The 15,516-nt window shown below is 56.2% G+C and overlaps 1 long non-coding RNA gene across 1 annotated transcript; it reads right to left on the reverse strand.

Annotated features, from left to right (window-relative positions):
• Positions 1–9,354: 9,354 nt before the first annotated feature.
• Positions 9,355–12,787, reverse strand: LOC138847003 (uncharacterized). The gene is made up of 2 exons (XR_016225841.1): positions 12,642–12,787; positions 9,355–10,361 (listed from the first exon to the last, which is right to left on the reverse strand). It is a non-coding gene; the product is annotated as an uncharacterized LOC138847003 (long non-coding RNA).
• Positions 12,788–15,516: the final 2,729 nt, after the last annotated feature.

Below are 15,516 nucleotides of genomic sequence, written 5' to 3' on the forward strand. Positions count from 1 at the left end.
TTCTCAAAGCCGGAGGTCTGAAGTGGGTCTCCCTGGGCTCCCTTGGGGGTATTGGCAGGGCAGTGTTCTTTGCAGAGCACCTAGAGAAAACACTTTCTTACCCTGTCCTTGGTGGGGCTGCCCCCCCCCCCACTCCACCCCGTTCTGGGCCTGCTCGTGACCTGCTAGCCGTGAGTTTCCATCACTCCCGTCAGTGCATCCCCTTACACTCTGTGCCTCTCTCTTTGTATCTCTTAAGGCCTTCCATGTTTATTTTCATCTATTTTTTTAAATTTATTTATTCAAAAGTCAGAGTTACACAGAGAGGAGAGGCAGAAAGAGAGAGAGAGAGAGGTCTTCCATCCGATGGTTCACTCCCCAATTGGCCACAATGGCTGGAACTGCGCCAATCCGAAGCCAGGAGCCAAGAGCTTCTTCCGGGTCTCCCACGTGGTTGCAGGGGCCCAAGGACTTGGGCCATCTTCCACTGCTTTCCCAGGCCATAGCAGAGAGCTGGATGGGAAGTGGAGCAGCCAGGACTAGAACCAGCGCCCATATGGGATGTCGGCCCTTCAGGCCAGGGCGTTAACCTGCTGTACCACAGTGCCAGCCCAGTTTTCATCTATTTAAAAGACAAAGCAACAGAGAGAGGAGACATCTCCCACCCCCAACCACCAAATGCCTGCAACAGCCTGGAGTCCAGATCTGCGTTTCGCACCAGGACCCAAGCACTGGGCCAGTCTGTGGCTCCTGGGGTGCAGCAGCAGGAAGCCGGATCCCAAGCAGAGGTGCCAGGACTCTCTGCAGGCACTCTGATAGGAGAGAGTTAACCTGTGACACCATAATGCCCGCTCCCCCAGGTCCTTAATCTAAACACACCTACAAAAGCCCTTTGGCCATGAAAAGAAACATTCTCAGCTTCTAAGGATCAGGATATGGACATCTCTGGGAGCCATTATTCTGCCTCCCACAGGCCTCAAGCCTGGGTCCTGGCTCCCAGCCACAGAGGGGACAATTTGACTCCAAAGTCAACTGCTCCTGAGAGCGGCTTTGTCTCTGTTTGTCAGGGACTTCTCCGAGACCCACTAATTCCCAAGAGAGATGAGAGCTGGAGCGTTGAATGACGACAGATCAGAAAACGCTGAAGACCTGGAGGAATCAAGGCAGAGGAACAGGGATAGTCTAGCTGTCCTGCGGTCCCTGCACGGCACAGACCCCACTTCCCCCGTGGTCTTGGCCACTCCTGCCCTGCACGCATTTCAGCATGGCTCTCCTTTGTACCAAGAAATTCCTCAGCTCCCTGGACTAACATGCCCTTTCTAAACGAAGTCATTCAGGAGCGGACTCCTGGCACAACAGTTGAGATGCCACTTGGAGTGCCTGCGTCCCCTAGTGAAGGGCCTTGGTTGGAGTCTCAGCTCCACTTCCAATCCCAGCTTCTTGCTAATGCACACTCTGGGAGGTAGCAGGTGACAGTAGGTCACCTCTCTCTAAGCTCTTCAACTAAAATGAAGCCAAGTGGACTTTTTAAAAAGCATCTTTACCCACTGATGCTACTTCCTAAAACCTGCTGGACTCTGCTGGACAGCCCCGCGTTTCACACCGTGGCCTCAGCGCTGTTCCCATCTCTCACCCGTTCCCTATCCCGCAGGAACCATGAGCTTGCTCAGACTGACAGACCTGACGGGCCACTTCCCAGCTCAAACCCTCCCTGCACCAATCGGAAGCCAGGAGCTAGGAGCTTCTGGACCTCCCAACGCCGGTGCAGGGGCCCAAGCACTGGGAGCTGGGTTGGAAGTGGAGCAGTCAGGACTTGAACCAGCGCCCATATGGGATGCCAGCGCTGCAGGCTGGGGCTTTAACCCACTGCGCCACAGCGCCAGCCCCAGCTTTCACTTTGGATGGAAGGACTCCCCTGACACCCACTCCTGGTCTGGACCGGGAGCCTCCGTCACACCCTGTGCCTCCTCGATAACCACACTCATCCCTGCAGGTGCTTACATAACACTCGCCGAATGAATGGTAGACACTCGCATGTATTTCTGGAGCACCTGGGTACTTGGCCGAGCACTGTGCTGGGCTGTGGGCTACAGAGCAAGCAGAGACCTAGGCCAAACTGCTATTTTCGTGGCACAGAGATGACCTTTAAGCCGGGAAGCTGGGGCATGGGCATTTGGCCTAGCAGTGAAGACCATGGTTAGCACTCTCATGCCCATTTCCCAGTGCCTGGTTTCAGGTCCTGGCTGCATTCCCGACTCCAGTTCCTGCCAGTGCAGACCCTGGGAGGTAGCAGTGGTGACTCAAATAGTTGAGTCCCTGCCACCCACATGGGAGACTTGGATTCGGTTCCTGGCTCCCAGCTTTGACCTGGCCCGGCTGTTGTGTCTGGGGAGTGAACCAACAGTAAGAAGCTTTCTCTGTCTGTCTTGTCTCACTGTCTCTCTGCTCCGCAAGTAAATAAAATTTCAAAAAAGGAGCTGAATGGCAAGACATTGAACAAACAGGCGAGGCAACCTGAGCTATGCCACTAGCTGTCAAGAAACAGTGACTTGTGCAAGGGCCAGAGTGACCAGGGGAGGCCTCTAAGGACATGAGGCTTGAGCTCAGCCTACACAGCAAGATAGGCTGGCTGTGAACTTTGTGGCCAGGAGGTTTGAGGAGGACCATTCCAGATCCTTCCGTGGGGACGTAGCCTGGCCGGCAAAGGAGCAGAGATTAGAGCAAAGGGGAATTTGCAAAGAGGTGACTCGGAGAAGCTGGCGACTGCTGGCCCCTGTGGGTTTTCCAGGTCACAGGCAAGAGTTTTATTTATTTTTTTAAAGAGTTATTTATTTATTTGAAAGAGTTTCAGAGAGAGAAAGATTTTTCATTTACTAGTTCACTATCCAAATGGCCACAATGGCCAGGGCTGGGCCAGGACAAAGCCAGGAGCCTGGAACACCATCGGGTCTCCCACGCAGGTGTAGGGGCCCAAGCACCTGGGCCGTCACCTGCTGCTGGATCAGAAGCAGAGCTGACAGGACAAGAACAGGTATCTGTAGGGGATGTTGGCATTGCAGGAGGTGGCTTAGCCTGCTGTGCCACGATGGGAGCCCTGGGACGAGGTGTTTTTTTTTTTTTTTTTTTAACATTTTATGTATTTATTTTACTTGGGAGACAAAGAGAGGCCTCTCCCATGCTGATTCACTCCCTGGAAGCCAACAACAGCCTAGGCTGCAGCCAAGCTGGAATGGGGAGCCCAGATATCTATCAGGGTCTCCCACATGGGCGGAAGAGACCCAGCGACTGGAGCCATCGCTCGCTGCCTCCCAGGGCCTGCATTAGCAGGAAGCTGGACTCGGGCGCAGAATCGTCCAGCACCCGGTGTGGGTGTCGTAACTGCCAGGTCAAATGTCCACCTGCTGTATACATTTTTTAAAAAGCCCTTGTGTATTCACACACACATCCCACCATACCCCCACTGTCATCACCATCTGCAGATAACTTCTCTTACCCCTGACGGCCTCTCCTGACACTGGGACCTTCCTTCTCGTCCTTCTCACCCCTCAACCTCCTCCTTTCTCCTCCCTGGTTTGCGAGGCCCCTGCTAAAATGCCTTTTTTGCTCATTGTATTTTTTTAAAAATAACAGTTGTATTGAGCTATAATTCACATAGCATAAAATTCACCCCCCTCTTTTTATTTTTTTTTAAAGATTTATTTATTTGAAAGTCAGAGTTACACAGAGAGAGGAGAGGCAGAGAGAGAGAGAGAGAGATCTTCCATCTGATGGTTCACTCCCCAATTGGCCGCAACCGCTGGAGCTGTGCCGATCTGAAGGCAGGAGCCAGGAGCTTCTTCCGGGTTTTCCACGTGGGTGCAGGGGCCCAAGCACTTGGGTCATCTTCTACTGCTTTCCCAGGCCACAGCAGAGAGCTGGATCGGAAGAGGGGCAGCCAGGACTTGAACCAGCACCCATATGGGATGCTGGCGCTTTCAGGCCAGGGCGTTAACCCGCTGCACCACAGTGCCAACCCTCCCCCTGTTTTTTTTTTTTTTTAAGAGATATTTGTTTACTTGAAGGGCAGAGGGACAGAAGGAGAGACAGAGGAGTGAGGTCTTCTACCTGCTGTTCACTCCCAGAAGGCCTAACTGTACCACAATGCCAGCCCTCAGAATTCACCTTGGATAGGAGTTACACAATGCAGTGGCTGTTATCCCTCCACATGGTTATGCAACCGTCACTAACTCCAGAGAATTTTATCACCTTCCGTGCACACACGCACTCAACTCATACTTCTTGGTAGTGACTCCCAGTTCTCACCTCCTTCCGGAACTCTGGTGAGTCACAGGTTTTTTGTTTTTTGTTTTTTGTTTTTTGACCGGCAGAATTAGACAGAAAGAAAGGTCTTCCTTCTGTTGGTTCACCCCCCAAATGGCTACTGTGGCCGGCACCCTGTGCCAATCTGAAGCCAGAAGCCAGGTGCAGGTACATGGCCCAAGGACCTGGGCCATCCTCCACTGCCCTCCCGGGCCACAACAGAGAGCTGGCCTGGAAGAGGAGCAACTGGGACAGAATCCGGCGCCCCAACCGGGACTAGAACCCAGTGTGCTGGTGCCACAGGCAGAGGATTAGCCTATTGAGCCACGGGGCCGGCTGATGAGTCACGTTCTGTAGAACTCTTCAGGACACTTCGGTGAAATGGACCCGCGAGTGGGTGCCTTTCTGTGTCATCAGTGACTCCACGGTGCCCCCGTAAGGTAGCACGCATCAGCGCTTCATCCTTTTCATCACAAAATCATATTCCATCAGCTGGATCCGCCAAATTGAGTTTATCCACTCACTGGTTGGAGAACACTTAAGAGTATCAGTCAACTTTTTTCCTTATCGCAACACAATATCTTGGGCTATTAATAAAGGGAAAAGTTTATTTAGTTCAGTTTTGGAGGTTCAGATCCAAGATCAGGTGACCCCTAGATCTGGGCTCTGATGAGGGTGGCTGGTGGCGGATGGCTGAGTGGCGAGCCAGGAAGCTGAGAGAGAGACTGGCTGGGACATCTGAGGTTGTTTGTTTGTTTGTTTGTTTGACAGGCAGAGTGGACAGTGAGAGAGAGAGACAGAGAAAGGTCTCCCTTTTCCGTTGGTTCACCCTCCAATGGCCGCCGCGGCCGGCGCATCGCGCTGATCTGAAGGCAGGAGCCAGGTGCTTCTCCTGGTCTCCCATGGGGTGCAGGGCCCAAGCACTTGGGCCATCCTCCACTGCCTTCCCGGGCCACAGCAGAGAGCTGGCCTGGAAGAGGGGCAACCGGGACAGAATCCGGCACCCTGACCGGGACTAGAACCCGGTGTGCCGGCGCCGCAAGGCGGAGGATTAGCCTAGTGAGCCGCGGCGCCGGCTTGAGGTTTTTCTATAACCAACCTGAGTCGTCTCAGGACAACGACTTCCGGCTGGCAGTCCCCAAGGACCCACGGACTCCCCTCCAGGTCCACCTCCTGAACAGCATAATTTGACTGTTTCCATCTCTTGGCCACCTTGGGGTTTAATGTCCTGCATGAGTTTGGGAACCAAATCACGCTGAAACCACAGCTCTTGGGCTGTTTCCACCTCTTCACTATGTGGCTCGTGCTGCCACAGACCCGGATGTACAAGTATCTGGTCAACAACCTGCTTTCGGGACCAGCATTGTGGTGTAGCGGGTAAAGCCACCACCTGCGTCGCCGGCATCCCACATGGGCGCCAGTTCCTGTCCCGGCTGCTCCACTTCTGATCCAGCTCCCTGCTAATGGCCTGGGAAAGCAGCAGAAGATGGCCCAAGTGCCTGGACCCCTGCTACCTACGGGGCAGACCTGGAAGAAGCTCCAGGCTCCTGGTTTCAGGCAGCTGGCCATTAATGACCATCTGGGGAGTGAACCAGCAAATGGAAGATCTCTCTCCCTGTCTTTCTGTAACTCTTTCAAATAAATAAATGAATCTTAGAGGGAAAAAAAAAAAACCAACAACCCTGTTTTCTGTTATCGTGGGTATATACCCAGGAGCAGTGCTGCTGAGTCATAGGGTGGTAATTCTCTTTTTAAAGATTGATTTTATTTGTTTGAAAGGCAGTTACAGAGAGATATTTTCCATCTGTTAGTTCACTGCCCAAATGGCCATAAAGGCCAGGGCTGGGCCAGACAGAAGCCAGGGACCTTCTTGGGGTCTCCCACGTGGGTGCAGGGACCCAGGCAACTCCGGCGTCTCCCGCTGCTTTCCCAGGGGCACTAGCAGGGAGCTGGATGGGAAGTGGAGCAGCCGGGACTTGAAACGGTGCCCGCATGGGATCTGGCGTCGCAGGTGTGGCTTTAGCCACTGAGCCACAGCACTGGCCCCATGTGGTGCTAATTCTATCTTTACTTTTTTTTTTTTTTTAATTTGAAAGGAAGAGTTACAGAAAGCGAGAGTGGGCCAGGCAGAAGCCAGGAGCCAGAACTCCACCTGGGTCTCCCACGCGGGTGGCCGGGACCCACGACCCGAGCCAGCACTGGCGGGAAGTGGAGCAGGGACGCCCCGTTTTCGGCCGGAAGCTGTTCCTCCAGGGCAGCCACACTCCAGGCTCCGGCTCCTTTCTCCTCAGGACCCCCGAGGGGGCGCCGGGGGAGCTCCAGCTGTAGGGGCTGCTCGGGGTCACGCGCGGGGACTGCCCACCTGCCGCCATCCCTTATCTCTCCACAAGCGGGACTAGCCCTCGGGACCCCCGCCCCAGGCGGCCCGCGCAGCAGCCCCCGGGACCCCCGCCCCAGGCGGCCCGCGCAGCACCCCCGGGACCCCCGCCCCAGGCGGCCCGCGGCCCGCGGCCCGCACCGCGTGGGCGTGGCCGGGTGCGGCCTTTCCGGCCCAGTCCGGTCGCTCCTTCCTGCTGAGTCACGGCCTCCGCGCAGGGCGGGGCGGGGCGGGGGCGGGGGAGGAGGTGGAGCCTGTTGCGGGGGTGAGACCCCCCCCACCCTCCCTCGGGGGCCCCGCCTCTGGCACCGCAGCCGCTTTCTGATTGGAGAGCCTGGGAGCTGGGGCAGCCAATCACAGGAAGCTGCAGAGGGCGGGTGGGGCGGGGTCGAGGGCGAAGGCGACGCCCTCTGCGCCCTGCGAATCCTCCTCTCCGGCCGCGCCCCTCGGCGGGCAGCGAAGTGGCCTGGGCGGGGTCGCGGGCTGCTGGACCGCCCGGTGTGTCGGTTTGCGGCCTGCGCTGGGACAGGACGGAAAGGTCGAGAAGCTCTCTGTTAAAGCTTGCGGTGTAGGCGACCGTTTCTGTGTTTGCCATCCCTCTCCTATAGGCTCGGGCTGGGCCCTTGGCTGTCCTCCACAGAGGGCAGGACTGACCGGAATCCAATTCTCAGGGACACCGGGATGAGGAGGGAAGCCGACCCCCACGCGCACTGGACTGAGACTAACACAGCCAGCTGCGCCTGGAAGCACCCAGCAAAGGTGCGGGGGCCGGTGCAGGGGTCACACGGAGGATGACCACGATGGCTGGCTGGCGCAGGGCGAGGCTGAAGTTGCCCACGTGGGTGGCAGGGGTCAGCTACTTGAACCCGTGGTTGCAGTCAGAAGCGGGGTGGGGACTCCGGCCTCCGAACTGCAGTGCCCAATGCCCGCCAGCCAGTGAGGGGCTCTGAGAGGTGTGCAAGGCTGGGAGGGGGTTTCTGGATCTGGGAGGCTGAGCCATCCAGAGGGTCGCTCTTCTGGGTGTAGCCCGGAAGCTCTGTCTCCACCCAGGCCCAACCTCTGCACCTGCTGCTTCCTGGTGTGTTTGTGGTGCAGCTCAGCGGGCTACTCAACGAGATGTAGGAACCCCTTCCTTGTGCCAGCAGGGTGGCAAGGCCATTCCCAGGGCAAACCAAGGGCCTGCTCGCCTAGAGCCAGGTCTGTCCAGCTGGCAGGCAGACCAGTGGTTGCATCAGCGTTGCAAGAGCGTTTCAAAATATTCGTGGAAAATGCAATGATAAGTTCATTTTAGTGCAAATGTTTTGAAATCCATGCATTTTTTTGCATAATACCTTTTTTCCATGAATTTTTTTTTAAAAAGAAGTATTTATTTATTTGAAAGGCAGAGTAACAGAGAGAGATCGGGACCTTCCATTCACTTCTGTTCCCCCCAATGGTCACCATAGCACTGGCCAGACCAGGCCAAAGCCTGGAGCCAGGAACTCCCTCTGATCTCTGCTATGGGTGGCAGGAAGTGGCTTAAGCCACTGTGCCACAGTGCCAGCCCTGGAAAGGGGTTAATTTGGCTCACAATTTTGGAGGTGGAAAGTCCAAGATCCCTGTGTTCAGCCTCTAGTGAGGGCCTGACTGTGGGTGGCATCCTACTGGCAGATGCACATAAGTGAGACAGGAACCTGTAGTACCATTAGGAGCACACCCCCCGGTTACCTAATGACTTCCCACTAGGCCCCACCTCTTTTTAAGTTCAAAATTTCTTTTTTAAAAAATATTTATTTATTTGAAAGGCAAAGTTTGGGGGGCTTCCATCAGCTCGCTCACTCCCCAAATGGCTATGACAGTCAGGGCTGGACCAGGCTGAAGCCATGAGCCTTTTCTGGGTCTCCCACATGGGTGCAGGGGCCCAAAAACTTGGACTATCTTCTGCTGCTCTCCCAGATGCATCAGCAGGGAGCTGGATTGGAAGTGGAGTGGCGAGGACTCAAACCAGCGCCCATATAGGATGCTGGCGCCACAGGTGGCAGCTTGACCCACTAGGCCACAGCACCAGCCTCTAGGCACCACCTCCTAAAGGTGCCTCCACCAGGGACAGGCGTTTGGCACAGGGATTAAGTCACTGCTTAGGATACCTGTATGACATCCTATGTGGGAGTGCCTGGTTCAAGTCCTGGCTGCTCCACTTCTGATCCACCTGCCTGTTGATATGCACCCTGAGAGGCAAATATTGGATTCCTTTCACCCATACGGGAAACCTGGACTGAATCCCTGGTTCCTGCCTTCTGTCTGGCCCGCCCCTGGCTAATGCAGGCATTTTGGGGGAGGAGGGTGGTAAACCAATAGATGGAAGATCTCTCTGCCTTTTGAATAAAAATAGATTTTTAAAAAGCTTTCAAAAACATTCCAGTAGCTCAGGGCTCTTACTCACCACTCCTTTGTCCCTAAGCCCAGGACTGAACCCTGATGCCATTACAGCAAGGAGGAAATGACATGTTTCCCTGCTGTGTCCAAGTTCTTGGTCTCAGATGGCGGCTCTCCACCCCCTCCTGCTCTCCAAGGCCTCCTGGCCTCATCCTGCCTGTGTGCCACTCATTTGTCTGTTCATTTATTCCAACGTCTGGTAGGTGAGACAAATAATTGCATGGGATAAGAGGCCAGGCCCAGGTGCTTCTTCTCCCCATCTACACCTATCCAAACACATGGCCTTCAGATTTATTTATTTATCTGAGAGGTAGAGTTACAGAGAGGCAGAGAGAGAGAGAGAGAGAGGGCCTTCCATTCACTGGTTCACTCCCCCAAATGGTCACAACGGCCTGAGCTGCACCAATCCAAAGCCAGGAGCCAGGAGCTTCTTCCAGGTCTCCCACACGGGTGCAGGAGCCCGAGGACGTGGGTCATCTTCCACTGTTTTCCCAGACCACAGCAGAGAGCTGGATCGGAAGAGAAGCAGCCAGGACACAAACTTGAGCCTATATGGGATGCCGGCACTGCAGGTGGAGGCTTAGCCCACTATGCCACAGCGCCAGCCCCCAATCCATAGCGTTCAAACCCAGTTTAAATGCTCCCTCGTCCAGCTCCCCAGAACTTGGACTAGGAATGGCCTGAGGCTCGCCATGGTTTTTCTCCAAAGTCTCCACACTGTGGTCTCCTACAAGGGCTTGGAGTGTACACGCATCGTATCCTACAGATGGTCCGCTCTTTGGGGACAGAGTCCCTGTGAAGTTTAACGTTGTCGTCTATGGAGCCCAGCACAGTAGCAGCTGGACACTGTTGGTGTGGTTCAATGGATGCTTCATAGTCTTGAACTTCGGTTTTCCCCCCTTACAAAATGGACACAGTAAGTTTCACTTCCCAGTGTGGCCAGGTGGCTCAAGTGAGACAATGCTTGTGAGTCCCCGGGCAAGCGGGAGCCTGCGAAGCTCTGTGCAGACGTGGGCTGTTGTTAATAATAATGCGGCAGTCTTGAGGGTGGAGCTGGACTCAGGCAGAGAGCAGGCGCCCCTGATGGTGACAGAGGGACTCAGTCTGCAGAAACCCAAATGTGGGCAGCTACGTTGCAGGGGAAAGAGAAGCCGGTTGGAGGTTGGAGCCCAGTTCCTAGTCTGCCCACAGTGCCAGAGGGCGTTGGTGCTGGTGCTGGTGGTGGTGACCTGGGCAGGTCAGCCCCTTCTCCGAGCATCAGCCTCTGCACCTGCTGTATAGAACTGAAAACCTGGCGGCAAAGAGATGAGCGAGGCCCTGGTGAGAACAGGGCCCCGGAGGAACACCCGTGACAATGGGCAAATACTGTGCAGCTGGGAGGCCGCAGTGGGGTCGGCGACCGCCCCTTTGCAGGCGTCACCTTTGCCCTCCCATCCCCTGGCTGGGTCAGCCAGGAGCTCCTTTCCCTGGGAGACTGGGCATAATTTCTGGCCCAGGGTGGTGCTCACAGATCTGTTGAATAAATGAATAAACAAGTGGAAGCCCGGGCGGGGGAGCTCTACTGCACTGATCCTAAAGCACCAGAGGCCCCGATACTAACAGGTCAACGAGGCACCCTCTACCCACCATCTCCACTGCCACCACCAGCGTCCAAACCAGCAGCAGCTCCCCCTGCAGCCCCGGCTGCCCCTCTTCCCATCCAGCTCCCTGCTAATGCGCCTTGGGAAGGCAGCGAAAGATGGTGCCGAAGTGCTCAGATCTCTGCACCCACGTGGGAGATCCGAATGCAGCCTGGCCCAGCCCTGGCTGTTGTGGACATTTCGGAAGTGAACCAGCAGATGGAAAACCTCTGTGGCCAGTGCTGCGGCTCAGTAGGCCAATCCTCTGCCTTGCGGCGCCAGCACACCGGCTTCTAGTCCCGGTCAGGGTGCCGGATTCTGTCCCGGTTGCCCCTCTTCCAGGCCAGCTCTCTGCTGTGGCCCAGGAGTGCAGTGGAGGGTGGCCCAAGTGCTTGGGCCCTGCACCCCATAGGAGACCAGGAGGAAGCACCTGGCTCCTGCCTTGGGATAGGTGCGGCGCGCTGGCTGCAGCACGCCGGCCATGGCGGCCATTGGAGGGTGAACCAACGGCAAAAGGAAGACCTTTCTCTCTGTCTCTCTCTCTCACTGTCCACTCTGCCTGTCAAAAAAAAAAAAAAAAAAAAAAAACTAACAAACCTCTGTGTCTCCTCCTCCTCTCCCTCCTCCCCCCTCCTCCCCTTCCTCCTCCTCCTCCTCTTCTTCTTCTCTTTCTCTCTCTCTCTATAACTCGGCCTTTCAAATGAATGTTTAAAGAATGCTATTTCCTTTACAAATTACTCTGCCCCAAGTATCTCATTATAGTCTCGGAAAATGGACTAAGATGCCCCTTCTGCGCCCGCATGCTTGCTCCAGGGAAGCCCTGAGCACACCCCTCCTTCTGTCTGTACTGTCTGTGGGAAGCAGGCTCCCTGGGCTGGGACTTCCTGCTGCAGGGAGGAGGAGGCCCAGCTGCCTGGCGCAGTGGCCTCTGCCCTCACAGGGCAGCCATCCATCCTGCACTGATTGGGTCCAGCCCAGCTGTTTCCGGGACGAGTCGTGGGCGCCCGGCCAGCCTGCTCAGCACTTTGTCTCCCTGTCTGTGTCTCGAGCAATCTGTCTTCCTGTCGCTCTCTGTGTCAGATCCTTGAACCTCTCTCTCTCTCTCCCTCTTGTTCTCTGTCTCCACACTGCTTCTCTGTCATTATTCTTTAAATCATCTCTCTTTTTCTTTCTCTGCCTGAGATCTCCCCGCCCTGTGCCAGGAGTAACCGGAGGACACCCAGCCCTTAGGAATCACGCTTGCCTTCCCTCTGCCTGGTGCCTCTCTTTAGCCACCTCCATGAACCTCTGGATAAAACAAACAAAATTACCAAGAGAGGAGCACCATGCTCATGCTCCAATTTGTTCCACTCCTGCCTCGGGGTGAACCTAAGAGGCCCGAATCACCCTCATGTCACAGGGATGGATGTGCTGCCCAGGGCTACAGAGCAAGATGCTGGGTTGGGGGGCGGGGCTCTGTCCCAGGCAGAACTGAAAAGTGGGGCTGTCCAAGCCTTAGGCTTGTGCTGCCTGCCCCCTTCCCCGGGGCTCGGGGCCCACAGCTCCAGGCACCGTCCCTTTCCCCTATCGCCTAGGGGCCTCTTAGCTGTACTTTCCCTCCTTCCCCAACCCTTACCTCTTCCTGGGGGGTTCCGGCACCCCCAGGACCCAGCATCCTCTACTGGAGCCACTCAGGATGCACCTGTCACGCCTGGGCCTCAGCCCTCCTTCAGCTGGCTCCCCCGTCCCAGGGGCTTCTGTGGGTCCTGGGGGGCTCTCAGACCGTGACATCCCACTGACCTCTGGCAGGCTGGCTCCACTGTCCCCCTCTGTCTCAGGGTCCCTCAGGCCTCCAGTCCCTGATGCCCCTGCCTGACTTGTCCCTGCACTCACTCCCTTGACCTCTGGGCTCCCTGTCCCCGGTCCCTTGGCTGTAGAAGCCCCCTGCCCGCTCCGGGTAGTCTGATTCTGACCTCTGCTCCCACGCACGCACGCACGCTGGCTGAGGGCCCCTGGAGAAAACCCCAGGGCCGGGCAGACGGAGGGCCCTCAGCACGTGGCCTCCGGGCCCAGGCAGTCCCGGAAGGGCCGGTCGCTCCGGCTGTTCCCGGCCGTTCCCGAGGAGGCTCTGCCAGTTTGCAGCCTCCCCTCCTCCTCCTGTGACTCAGCAGATGACTTCAGCATCTACTGCTCAGAGAAACAGCTCCCCGGGAGCCTGCCTGCTGTCGGCCGGCCCAGCAGTGGTCCTAACACCATCCCTCTCCGCGCTCCTGACCCTCCCCCCTTTCTCCCCTCCACAGCCCCTAACCCTCTGGTCTCCTGCAACGAAGCTCTTCCAACTCGGATGGACCCCTCCTGCTGCCTGGGGCCGGCCCCTCCCTGCTTCCCCTGAGCAGTCAATTCTTCCGCAAGTCTCCATGCTTCTCCCTACCCCCCACCCCCCCCACCCTCAACGGCTCTAATTGGCCCCTCCCCCAACAATTGCACCTGCCAAGGTCAATGGAGATGCCCTAATGCATGCATGGCCTTCTCTTCTGTCATTACATGACTCTTTGTGGGGACATCTGGCTGGCCCTGTAGTGGAGCACACCATGGGCCATGTCCTTCTGTGGTCCACAAGACACACAGACCCCTGGCTTCCCCCACCCCCCATGCCTCCTCCGTGTCTCCTAGTGAGTCCGTCGTCCTTGGCTTGCCCCTGCTGCTTTCTCTTCTGTGATCAAAGGCTCCACTTCTGTCTTATTTAGTCTTCTGTGGCTCTAACAGAGCACCCAAGACAGGTAATTGATACGTAAGACAGGGGCAGGCTTGGCCTAGAGATTGGGACACCGGTTGGGAGCTCCGGGCTCCTGGCTTTATCCTGGCCCAGCCCTGGCTCTTGCAGACACCTGGGGAAGTGAACCAGCAAGATGGAATTTCTGTTGGTCTCTCTGCCTCTCAAATAGATTTTGTAAAACAAAATTTTATAGAAAAAAAATTTCTTTTGGCTCATGGTTCTGAAAATCCAGGAGCAGGGCACCAGTATCTGCTCAACTTCTGGTGAGGGCTCCGTGCTCCTTCAACTCACGGCAGGAGGCAGAGGGAAGCAGGCCCACACAGAGGAGAGTGGGGGGCCCCTAACAGAGCCCATCCCTGCCAGGAAAGCATGAATCCATTCACGAGGTCTCCGAACACCTCCCACCGGGCCCCAGCTCGGTGGACTTCCGGGGGCTCACTCAAACCACAGCCCCTGCCCACTGAGGCCTCGGATCTCCGTTCCCAGCCCCTGTCTGCGCATCTCACCTGGATACCCTTTCACACTCAGCACTTCCCGAACGGAGCTCATTATCTCAGAGATGGGACCGCCCCATGCATCCATTTTCCTGGGAGTCATTCTGGCCATCTCCTCCTCCCGTGTCCACCACCACTGCCCTGACCCAACCCCCACCTCCTCCTCCTGGGGCTACTACAGGAACCTTCCAATGGCTTTCCACTCAATTCCCCCTCTCTCTTTCTCTCTCTCAAAGATTTATTTATTTGAAAGGTAGAGTTAGGCCGGCGCCGCGGCTCACTAGGCTAATCCTCCGCCTTGCAGCGCCGGCACACCGGGTTCTAGTCCCGGTCGGGGCACCGGATTCTGTCCCGGTTGCCCCTCTTCCAGGCCAGCTCTCTGCTGTGGCCAGGGAGTGCAGTGGAAGATGGCCCAGGTGCTTGGGCCCTGCACCCCATGGGAGACCAGGAAAAGCACCTGGCTCCTGGCTCCTGCCATCAGATCAGCACGGTGCGCCGGCCGCAGCGTGCTGGCCACGGCGGCCATTGGAGGGTGAACCAATGGCAAAAGGAAGACCTTTCTCTCTGTCTCTCTCTCTCACTGTCCACTCTGCCTGTCAAAAATAAATAAATAAATAAATAAATAAATAAAAATTAAAAGGTAGAGTTACAGAGAGAGAGAAGAAGAGACAGTGATTTCCATCTGCTGGTTCACTCCTCAAATGGCTGCAACGGCCAGGAGCTTCCTCCGGGTCTCCCATGTGGGTGCAGGATCCAGCCCAAGCACTTGGGCCATCCTCAGCTGCTTTCCCAGGTGCATTAGCAGGGAGCTGGATTGGAAGTGGAGCAGCCAGGACTCAAACCTGCATCGATATGGGATGCCAGCTCTGCAGGAAGCGGCTTAACCTGCTGTGCCACAGCTCTGGCCCTCCCCTCTCCCCCAAATACACTCTGAATCCCAGCTGTCAGAGTGGATGTTCCGAAATGCAAATCAGATCCCATCTTTCTCTTTCTTTCTTTCTTTCTTTCTTTCTTTCTTTCTTTCTTTCTTTCTTTCTTTCTTTCTTTCTTTCTTTCTTTCTTTTTTTTTTACAGGCAGAGTGGACAGTGAGAGAGAGAGAGACAGAGAGAAAGGTCTTCCTTTTGCCATTGGTTCACCCTCCAATGGCCGCCGTGGCCAGCACGCTGCGGCCGGCGCACCGTGCTGATCTGATGGCAGGAGCCAGGAGCCAGGTGCTTCTCCTGGTCTCCCATGGGGTGCAGGGCCCAAGCACGTGGGCCATCCTCCACTGCACTCCCTGGCCACAGCAGAGAGCTGGCCTGGAAGAGGGGCAACCGGGACAGAATCTGGCGCCCTGACCGGGACTAGAACCTGGTGTGCCGGCGCTGCAAGGCGGAGGATTAGCCTACTGAGCCGCAGCGCCAGCCAGATCCCACCTTTCTAACCCCTGGTGCCTCTCAGGAACTTCTTACTTATCCTCCCCTCCCCCACACTTAGAACCCCGGAAATTCCCCAGCTGTCACTCACAGCCAGGAAATCCCCAGGACATCACTGGATGCTTCTCATCTGCGGCGTAACTGGCGTTCAGATGGTTTCGG

The sequence above is a fragment of the Oryctolagus cuniculus genome, chromosome 19 (assembly GCF_051225735.1).
Source record: "Oryctolagus cuniculus isolate XC-2025 breed Fujian yellow rabbit chromosome 19, ASM5122573v1, whole genome shotgun sequence".
Lineage (NCBI taxonomy): Eukaryota > Metazoa > Chordata > Mammalia > Lagomorpha > Leporidae > Oryctolagus > Oryctolagus cuniculus.